This window comes from Eurosta solidaginis, chromosome X (assembly GCF_040869045.1).
Source record: "Eurosta solidaginis isolate ZX-2024a chromosome X, ASM4086904v1, whole genome shotgun sequence".
Taxonomy (NCBI): Eukaryota; Metazoa; Arthropoda; class Insecta; order Diptera; family Tephritidae; genus Eurosta; species Eurosta solidaginis.
In genome coordinates, this window is record NC_090324.1 from 37,384,707 (window position 1) to 37,396,532 (window position 11,826).

Genomic DNA, 11,826 nt, shown 5'->3' on the forward strand with positions numbered 1-11,826 from the left:
TCCTTAAGCCCCTAGGCGGTGCTGGTTCATCAATCAGATGTCTGTTGGGATGCTCAGGTTTCTGGGTATTCAACAGGAACTGTTTGGTGAGCATCTCATTTCTCTCCCTGATGGGGAGTATTCTCGCCTCATTATGCAGATGGTGTTCTGGGAACATAAGAAGACAGCCCGTGGCGATTCTGAGAGCAATATTTTGGCAGGCCTGTAATTTCTTCCAGTGGGTACTTTTTAGGCTTGGCGACCATATGGGTGACGCGTAGCACGTAATCGGCTGGCTAATTGCTTTGTATGTAGCCATGAGCGTTTCTTTATCTTTTCCCCAGGTACTGCCAGCGAGGGATTTGAAGATTTTGTTACGGCTCTGAATTCTCGGAACAATTGCGGATGCGTGCTCACCAAAATGTAGATCCTGATCAAACGTCACACCCAAGATTTTGGGGTGTAGGACAGTCGGTAGCGTAGTGCCATCGACGTGGATGTTCAAAATAGTCGACATTTGGGACGTCCATGTTGTAAATAAGGTCGCGGAAGGTTTATTCGGTGACAATGCCAGGTTTCGCGAGGTGAAAAAACTGGAGAGATCAGGGAGGTAGCTGTTTATTTTATTGCATAGCGCATCGATCTTTGGGCCTGGGCCTGTGGCCATTATTGTGCAGTCATCGGCGTAGGAAACGATTGTAACTCCTTCCGGTGGTGAATGTAGCTTAGATATGTAGAAATTAAACAAAAGTGGGGATAGGACACCACCCTGTTGCGCCCCTTGTTTAATTCTCCTTAGTTTTGATGTTTCGTATCTAAATTGCACCGATGCCTGCCGACCACCCAGATAATTTGCGGTCCACCTTTTTAGACATGGGGGAAGGGTAGACCCTTGCAGGTCTTGCAGTAACGAGCCATGGTTGACCGTATCAAAAGCTTTTTATAGGTCTAGCGCTACGAGTACTCTTCTATGGTGGGGTATTGATTTAAACCGCAATTTATCTGGGTGCTAATGGCATTTAGCGCGGTGGTAGTGCTATGGAGTTTTCTGAAGCCATGCTGATGAGAGGCTAGCTGCAAATTTGCTTGGAAATAAGGGAGTAAAATGGCTTCAAGCGTATTTGCTACTGGCGATAGGAGAGATATCGGACGATACGACTCACCTATGTTAGCTGGTTTCCCAGGCTTTAGTAGCGGGACCACCTTGGCCATTTTCCATTTCTCGGGTATGACAAAGGTGGAAAGAGGCAGGTTGAAGACATGCGCTAAATATTTGAAACCCTCTTTCCCTAGGCTTTTAAGCATCGGCATGGCTATGCCGTCTGGGCCCACCATTATTGTGCAGTCATCGGCGTAGGAAACGATTGTGACTCCTTCCGGTGGTGAAGGTAGCTTAGATATGTAGAAATTAAACAAAAGTGGGGATAGGACACCACCCTGTGGCACCCCTTGTTTAATTCTCCTTGGTTTTGATGTTTCGTTTCTAAATTGCACCGATGCCTGCCGACCAACCAGCGCTGAGGCGTAGACTACGGGACGCCCTTGGGCGTGAACAGCAAGGAGCCACAAAAGATTTATAAAAGTTACGTGGACGTCGGGTTTTGGGATCAAGGCCAGAACAACCTGTCCGATGCAACCATCCCTTGCACGAGACACACTGAACAGAGTATGACCGTCCTAAAAAGATTCTTTTCCGGCAGATGCAGCCGTGCATTTCTCAGGACCGGGGTCAGGAGGCGGACCCGGATTGGATTCGATGCCTTCCCGGAGTAAGAGAATATGTAGCAATCCTGCTGCAGGGAGCTGCTGGGAGGGACGCAACAAATTAAATGGGGTCACACTGAAATGACAGTCCTTGGTCGGGAAAAATCCCGAGTCGCTCCGGTACATAGAACCGACTGCCTTGGGAGGCGCCTTGTCCGTCCTGATGTCACGTTGTTTAAATTTTTCCCAAATTGTTAAATAAATTATTAAATTAAAAATTGCTTTAAGTAAATGTTTTCATACGTTTAAAAAAAACAAAAGCAATACGGGCAATCCCCGATTAAATCATACAAACAGACAAAATTGGTTAATTCGTTGTAGTTCTATAAATAGAACAAAAACAGCAACAATACCAAAGTTTCTTTGAAAACCGCCGTACCAACAAGCATAGCTTTTACACATAATTCCATACGAAGTATGCAATGTGTAAAAGATTAAAATATGCAAAAGAAGGCAATTGGGAAAAACTTTACAACAACTAAGACATGAAGTAGCTGAATACGTTTGTAACCATTTCAACTATCGTAGGAGTGCGGATTCGACTCCCACTCCCGGGAGAAAAGGCTTTGAAGACATTTACAAGGTATAATCGAAACAGCTGTCGCCTTGTCCGTCCTGATGTCACGTTGTTTAAATTTTTCCCAAATTATTAAATAAATTATAAAATTAAAAATTGCTTCAAATAAATGTTTTCATACATTTAAAAAAAAAGCAATACGGGCAATCCCCGATTAAATCATACAAACAGACAAAATTGGTTAATTCGTTGTAGTTCTATAAATAGAACAAAAACAGCAACAATACCAAAGTTTCCTTGAAAACCGCCGTACCAACAAGCAAGCTTTAACACATAATTGCATACGAAGTATGCAGTGTGTAAAAGATTAAAATATGCAAAAGAAGGCAATTGGGAAATACTTTAAAACAACCAAGGCATGACGTCGCTGAATGCGTTTGTAACCTTTTCAGCTATCGTAGGATTGCGGGCTCGACTCCCACTCCCGGGAGAAAAGGCTTTGAAGAGATTTACAAGGTACAGCCTCGTCCGTCCTGATGTCACGTTTTGATGTAAAGTTTTTTTTTGAAACTGGGTCGAGAACTGTGCGTGTGAATGTGCGAATTTTCACCGATTAGCTGTTAGTTGCGCTACTTGGTAAAATTAACAATTATATTCACAGTGTTTCGCAAGGATAGAGATAGTATAGCTACCGATATTACGCGTGGTGGTGGTGTACTTATTGTGGTAAGAAATCATCTGAAAGCGATCGAAGTTGCCTTAAAAAACCCGGATTCGCTGCTTGCCCAGTTATGTGTATCGATTATTGGGCTGCAAACTACACAAATCACATCTGAAGATTGCGCGTTCGCGAGTACAAAATTGCTTCGTTCTGCGCATCTACGTCACACTTGACTGCTTGAGCGAATGAAAGAAAGAGAGAAAAAAACAAGAGCTAAAGGAAAATGATGTAAAAATTGCCCACAAAAAACAGCTGATCTTTTGTTTACATGCGCAATGCGCAATCTTGTGTGTGTGATTTGTGTGCAAAGTATGCTCTACCTTTGCGTGTCTCAAAATCACCTACCCAGATTGAACATTCACGACTTCAAAATTCCTTTGTTCTGCGCATCTACGTCACAGCTGACCCTTGAGCGAATGCAAAAAGAGCAAGAAAAAAGGACCTAAAGGAAAAGGGTAAATTCATACCTCATAAAAAACGGTTGATCTAATGTTTACATGCGCATTGCGCAATCTTCTTGTGTGATTTGTGTGCGTATCTTATATTCCTCCCAATAGCCATGACAAATTATATTGTGATCATGTTGATAATATCGTGCATTTGTTATTGCTTGTTAATGATCTCAATTGAAGTTTGGATCTAACTTTTTTATCAAGTGACTTAAGGTATTGGATATCTAAATCTGAAGCTCCCTTATCAATTACTGATAAGCATCATGTGCCGATTGTATTGGAACTTGAGTTCTATGAATTTGCCTACGTAAAAAATGATACTGTTTTAAATTAAATTTTAGTCAGGTTGACTTTGTGCAGATAAATAGCCACATTTCATCCCTGGAATGGATTTCGTTATTCAAAGGCTGTAGCCTTTCAGAATGCTTTGCTTTGTTTAAGGATATAATATCAGATACCTTAGTACGTTTTATCTCTAGATATCGTAAAAGAATATTTAAACTACCGTGGCATAATAGCTAATTAAAAAAACTCAAGAAGTTGCGAAGTAAGTATCATAACCTATTCAATAGAACTGGTATTGCTTATTATAAATTATTACAAGAGAAATATATGCGGAATTTCAATTGCTTAAATAAATTTCTTTATAAAAATTACATTTTGGGGTTTGAATCAAACATAAGGTTCAATCCAAAGGCTTTTTGCAATTTCATCAGTTCTAAACGAGCAACTTCGTATATTCCGGCTGCGATGTTTTATAATGGCTTAACCTCCAATTCTTCACTAGAGGCTGCAAACTTGTTTGCTGATTTGTTCAAGTCAAATTTTGATGCTGACTCTTCCGATGTTAATTTAGGAGGTATTAACTTGTCAAACTCTTTAAATTTTAGCACTCTGACAATTTCTGAAGCAGAAATTTCTAAGTCAATAATTGGATTAAAAATTTCAAAGCTTGTTGATGTGCATGTACTTTTCGCATTCGTACTTAAGCAATGCATATACTCGATTTGCGAGCCTTTAGGCTTATTGATCAATCTCTCACTGATGTTAGGCATATTTGTAGATGATTGGAAGGTAGCATTTGTCACCCCATATTCAAAGCAGGTGATAAATGTGATATTTCAAACTATCGCCCAATTTCCAAGCTATCTAATTTTACTAAAGTATTTGAGAGTATTGTAAGTAGTAAGCTCCCCTTTGCGTTTAAGCCGTATATTTATATAAAGTATTTGAGAGTATTGTAAGTAGTAAGCTCGCCTTTGCGTTTAAACCGTATATTTCTGTCTTCTATATTTTCGAATTATTGCTTTTTATCGTTTATTAAGGGGGGTTAGGTGGATGCTATCTACACTGATATATCAAAAGCATTTGATAGAGTTAGTCATAATTTGCTACTGAGTAAGTTATCCTTGCTTGGTGGGCATTATCAGTTGGATCAAATCTTATCTTGCCAATAGTGTTAATTATGTTGTTGTTGACGATGCGAAATCACCTCCTTATATTGCTACTTCGGGGGTACCTCAGGGTAGTATACTGGGACCTTTACTATTTTTAATATTTATTAATGATGTCAGTTCCTGTTTTAAGTTCTGTCATCATCTTTTCTATGCTGATGACTTGAAGACCTTCATGATGGTAAAATGTTACAGTGAGATTGAAATTATTCAACATCAGCTGAACTGCTTCGATGACTGGGGTAGACGAAATAAGGTAGCTATAAACGTCGACAAATGTTGCTTCGTTACTTACCACAAAACGTGAACGCCCCTTCAATCCCCGTAATTCATTTCGAATTTTGCTCTAAATTATCTTACCAAAATTAAGGATCTTGGTGTTTGTTCGATTACAATTTCCCTCTTACAGAGCATCTTAACTTTACTATACCTAAGGCTTATGCCGCTCTTCCTTTATAAAACGGAATAGTCGTGAGTTTAAGGATCCCTACACGAAAAAAATACTTTTTTATGCTTTTGTTAGGTCTAAACTGGAGTACGCGGTCAGAGTTTGTGTTATATCTTTTCTATTTCACTCAAATATATCCATATTGCTATACACATATGTATATGTAGTTAATGTGAAATAAATAAAACTTAACAAATGAAACGCCGATGTTTAGCGTTTGAACACTATTGACTTTTGGGAGAAATGCATTACCTTTTATACACAATTTCTTACTTTACATATACGTAATTACACTAATACTTACATACTAAAAGTACATGATTTCACAATAAACATTTGCTTGTCAGCATATTATTGTTGTGACCTACATATTGTCAATAAAACGCGCACATATGTCGCTTGGTGTGACTAATCAATATATGTGTACGGTCGTAAACACTCTTGCTGATTTCAAGTGGTTATCTATGTCAGTAAAATATGAGGGGTGGTCGATATTCGTGTATGTATATTTGTCACATTAGGATGAGGTGCATTCCAATAACACTTCACCACCAGCCTTTAAGGAATGAACGTATATAATTTGGCGCCTAATTATATACGGTCATTCTAGTGGCATTGATATAAGGGTGCCGTGCTGTTTAATTTTACGTTTAATGACCCACTTAACTTGCTTTGGGTTACCAAATTTCAATTGTCTTCCACATTAAATTGTAATTTATGACATAGTGGTCACTTGATATAAAAGGTAATGAGTTTGTTTGTTTATGTGTTTTTTTTTTGCTTATATTTGCTTTACAGATGAACTGTTATGCTGACTTTTGTTTGTTTTTTCTTGTTTTTTTTTTTTTTGTTTTTTTTTGCTTGACGAGTAAAGTGGAATGGTTATGTTGAGACTGTGTTTTTTTTTTTGTTAAATTATTTGAGTTACTAGCAGATGTTTTATATTGGTTTAAGCCTATTCTTATGGATTATTATTTCCTTATCTTTATTGTTCTTAATCCTATTTCCTATTCTATGTGGTATTATTGTGAAGTTGTTGTATTTATCAATACTTTTAACTCTATAATATCATTTATATCTATTATCTAGCTTATGGCCGGCCTCTTCTCTAACTAACACTAAATATCCTATGTTTATTTCCTTACTATAGCTACTTTTATCATAATTAAATTTGTGGTTCTCTTTAGCCTCTTGGACTAAGTTCCTAGCTCTTTGCTGTGCTATTTGTAGTTTGTATTTTATTTCTTTATCGTATGCCACGAGGTTATACACTGGGCATATTTTATTTTCTTCTAGAGGAAAGTGTACTACCTAAGCTATTGGTGCCTGACTTATGGCCTTCAAACATTGCCGTGCGTCCTTTTAATTTTCGTTCAAAAAACGACGAGGTCCAACCGTTGTCCAATGGCATTCGGTTGGGTCAGATGGTACAAGGAACCGTTTAAACATTTCTATACAAACCTCGACGCGGGATGTAGCTAATATTCATTCTCACAAGGATCTTAAAATTTATTTTCAAAATTATCAGGCCTAAGAACCAAGTCTGACTCACTATATACGATGAGTTCAAACTTGGATTTTGACATCTTTGTTATTGTCGAGACCTGGCTAAATGACACTTTTATGGATGGTGAATTTTTCGATGAAAATTTATTCTACGTTTTTCGAAAAGATCGCGATGCATTAAAAACTGGTCTGTCTAGAGGAGGAGGCGTTTTAATTGCGATTCGGCGAAAATATCGAGCGACTCTGGTGCCATTGCCGAATGCTGATTCTCTTTTAGATATGCTTTGCGTTTCTGTACATGGAGTTTCTAAACTTTTAATTTGTGTTTCTTATGTACCGCCTACTAGTAGCGATTTACTTTATAAAGAGCATGTTGATAATATTTTAGCCTTAGCATCTAGTCATGAAAATGTTTGCGTTTTTGGCGACTTCAACCTCAGTAATCTAGAATGGTATACTTTTGATAATAGTCGGGGGCTTCTTCCTATGTCTTCAAATGCGTTTGCTGAAACCTATTTGATTGACGGCTTCTCAAGATGTGACCTTAGTCAGATTAACAGTTTTAATAACAGTCTTAATAGAATATTAGATCTCATATTTTTAAGTGATAATATGAATTTTTGCCTCCAGGAATGTCTAGACCCTTTGTCCACTCCTGGTCCCCATCATGTACCGCTTGTTCTTCATTTGGAATTTTATGAGTTTAATTCTTACGTAGAAGATTCATTTTCCAAGTTTTGTTTTAAAAATTACGATGTTGATGCTGTTAATGCGGCAATTGAGTCTATTGATTGGGATTCGCTATTTTCTGAGGTTGAAGTTACTAGTTGTTTTAATATTTTTAAGAATAATTTAAATTGCATTTGTTGTGAAAATATTCCGAGTGTAAGAAAAAAGGTTTACAAAATTCCTTGGTTCACAAAAGAGTTGAAAAAACTGAAGAATTTGCGAAACAAGTTTTTCAAAAAATTTAAAAAATATAGGTCTCCTACTTCAAAGGAATTGTATTTAAAATATTTGAAAGAATTTAAGTCATTGAGCAAAGTTTTGAAGCGGAATTATATAAGTAAATTTGAAGACGATATTAAAGTGAATCCGAAGGCTTTTTGGCGCTATGTGAAGTCAAAGAGATCGTGTTCTAGTATTCCCTCTGCTGTATTTTACAAAGATACACAAGCGGATTCGGCTTTAGATGCTGCAAATCTTTTTGCAAATTTTTTCAGCACGAATTTCGAGGCTGACCCTGTCTTGAGTAGTGGTGGTTTTTTTTGTGCCTTGGATGCTAGTGATTTTTTACTAAACTTTGGGGCTCTTGAACTCTCGTTAGATGATATTGAACTTGGGATTCGTCAAATCAAGATGTCGTCACAGACTGATGTCGATGGGTTGTTTACTTTTCATAGCCATCTTAACTATATCATAGCTAAGTCGTACTCTATGCTGGCTTTTGTTAGACGTTTCAGTTCAGATTTCTCCGATCCGTATACTTTAAAGACACTCTTTACTTCACTGGTACGCTCGAAACTAGAATATGCTGCTTTTATTTGGCGTCCGTATTATTCCTATCATATAAGTCGATTGGAAGGAGTTTAGAAAATCTTTATTAAGTATGCTCTGTGATATCTGGGGTGGTGGACTGCCCCTTTTCACTTGAACGTATTTTCTTTGTTATTCCTAATATTTGTTTAATGAATCATGCCACATTTTATGTGGGGCTGGCGAGGACTAATTATGCTGCCAATGCTCCTGTTGTCAGAGCTCTTAAAGAGTTTAATTTGCTTCCAAAATCTTCAGTTTTGGATTTCTCCTTTTGTGAAAATAGGTTTAAAATGCTACTTAATGACCAGTTAAGTTAGTTGGTATTTGCCTACATTTGTAATTAGTCTGTAAGAAATGTAACAATTTCAAGATTAAATAAATAAATAGATTAAATAGATTAAATTCGTAAGTCGGGGGGTTTTTCGCGAATATGATTTCGAAAGGACAATACCCATGTACAGTGGATGGCGTTTTATAGTAACAGTAAGTGAAATACCTGAGATTTTCATCCCAATCATCTTTGTCACTGGATATGTATGAGCGTACATATTCATTAAACGTTCTTTGACTACGCTCTAGAGTGCCCAAAGTTTGATGATGGTATGGTGTTGAGGATTTATGCTTAATTTTTAATAGTTTGCAAAGATCTTCGAATAAGTTTTTTTTTGTATTCGGTTCCCATATCTGTTACAATTGGTTTCATGCAACCATAAATTAAAATCAAATTCTCGAATACAGCTTTAGCAACTGTTATCGCATGTTAGCTTGGGACGGGGATTGCTACCAAGTATCTGGTTAGTACGCATATAATGGTAACTGCATATTCGTTTCCATTTATCGATTTCGGTAAATGTCCAACCGTAGGTGTTTCCGTTATTGTCATTGGTTCCTTTATATGTGTCTTGGCCGGGCCACAGCTCAGGGATGGTGCCGGTCAAGATATAGTGCAGAAAAGAAGTAAAAGTTTGGTATTAGAATTTTAATTTAAATATAATATCTTTATTCGAAATAAAGATTGTGCACAAAAATTAATTATATATATATTTTTAGGTTACCTTTTGATGTGTGAAAACAATTAAAGTAAAAAATGTATAACAGGTCAGTACCGCTTGCCAGTCAAACTGTTTATTTATTCCAGCGATGTTCATTTGTATGGTTAACATAAAAAGTTTGACTGGCACTGTTAACAATATAAGAAAAAGTGCGAGGCCGACCTTTTATGTTTTGAGTTTGGGCTGTTGGCCTAAACATGCCGGCCCCTTGCGATACGCAAGATTTGTTTGGACATATTCCGCCGCTGGTTCGCAGTATTTGTTTCAATTAAGCTTAAAACCATTTTCAGCTCAGGTTCCGTTTGAATTACCTAAGGTCGAAAAATGAAGAAAAATAAATAATAAATGTACATGGATCAATCTCAGTGGCACATTCATTTTTATTTCATATATGTATGTATAAAATATATCATTGCTTATGTATATGCATAAGTAGTATTTAAAATCATTTTTTTTTTTTTTTTTGTAAAAAAAATATGTTGTATAAGAAAGGTATTTACAATTCATGAAGGCACTCGTTGGATGGAGGTGGAATGCAGGTGATTCCACTCTCCTTGCGGCGCGACTATGATGCGCTTGCTGCTTTCATCGATTTTTCTTGCCTTTTCCATTGTAGCTATTTTTGGGCGGTTGGAAAGTTTGCATTTCCAATCCGCTTGCAATCACGTCATGTAGGAGTAGAGGACGAAAACGGCGCAGTTGGAAAGTTTTCATTTCCAATCCGCTCGTAGAAGGTGGGTGGAATGCAGATGATTCCACTCCACCTGAGGCCTCCGGATGGAAAGCAGACGTTTCCACTGCAGATGACTGTGCTTCCACCTCCGATGCGTTAATGGAGAGGGTGTCGCTTTCCTCATGGGTTTTGTCGACGTAGCGAGCGTATTTCGGTTGGCGAGCAATTCTGATAAAGTAAATGTGAACTTCACCTTATAAGGGGTTGTTGGTGGAAGCAGGGTAATGTATACGAAATATAAATACACGATAGCTGTATTGTATTCTAATATAATTGATATTCATTTGTTTTACAAATGATACCCTCGGAAACAAATGATACCCAGAAACAACGCCAACCCAAACATTAACGGGAAAAATTTTCTCAAACAATGTCTAATTTATATATTTCCAAGCATTTATAGCATTTATTTTTGATTACTAACTAGTTTCTCAAAAATGTAAATGTCTACGTCATGCTTTTCCGTATGTGACGCATGTAGCCTTACGGATAATTGATGATGTGTCAACCCCCTTATGCTACCTTACTAGTGTATCGATTGTTTGCAATATCGATATATTGCATGTTTCACTAACTTCAGTTCCGGATTAATTAATGAAAATGAAACACGAAAAAAACAAACGTGGCGCGTGTGATTTCTGTTTTGTGATTGCAATATAATTGTAATTGCAAGAAAAATAGTGCGCGTGCGGGCGAAAAATGTAAATCGCGAATATTTAGTGTATATTCCGTGTCTGTGAAGTGGTTTAGTGAAACAAAATATACATATGTACATATATGTATATACATGTTGCAAATTATAAAGAGAGGAAAGAAAAAAAAATGTGATAATAAAGACCTATGAAAGGTCATGTAAAAATCCTCCAACAAAGCAGAGCAACAAGTTATGTAAAAAGTGTGTAATTGTGTTTTGTTGTTGCTACGATTCGCAATAAAATCATGCGATCGTATGTTGTTACATTATAGTAGGTTGTGCAGTGATTTTTTTATTGTGAACGAAAATTTTTTTTTTCTTTTAAGTGTTTTTTTGGGTAATACTGTAGTTTACAGTACCCACCGAAATTTAGGCCAAGCTCCTCATGGAACTTGGGGGTGGGGAGGGAGGGATGGCCTGAAGGTTTAATGTGGCCATATAAATCGTTCCCGAGATGGTCGGGCCAGCACCTTAATGGTGCTGTGTTACCGGATCGATAACGCTCCCCAAAGCCTTCGGGGAGTAACCTAATCGCTACAACAACAACAACAACATTTAAGTTAAGGCTAAGGTTAAGGCTAGTAAAGATAGTGCAGCGACTGTGCAAGTGGCTTGGTATCTCAGTATCTAAGTAGGTATCTATGAAATATTTTTTATTTTATTTAAATATTAAAGTTCAATATTTTTTTTATTGCTCATAGAAGTTAAGAAACGTGTTCTCTTTTTATAAATTACAAATTTATAAAGGTTTTATTTTATTAACAGGTAGTAGAAACAAATTTATTAAAATTACAAAGCCATGGCTACGGAAAAATCATTAAATGTTCTACGGAAGCACCTATTTCAACTGTTTGAACTGAATCAAATTTTATATGAATTGGGCACTTTTAATATAATGATTAAAAAAAATAAAATAAATGTAAGGCGCGATAACCTCCGAAGAGATCTAAGGCCGAGCTTCTCTTCC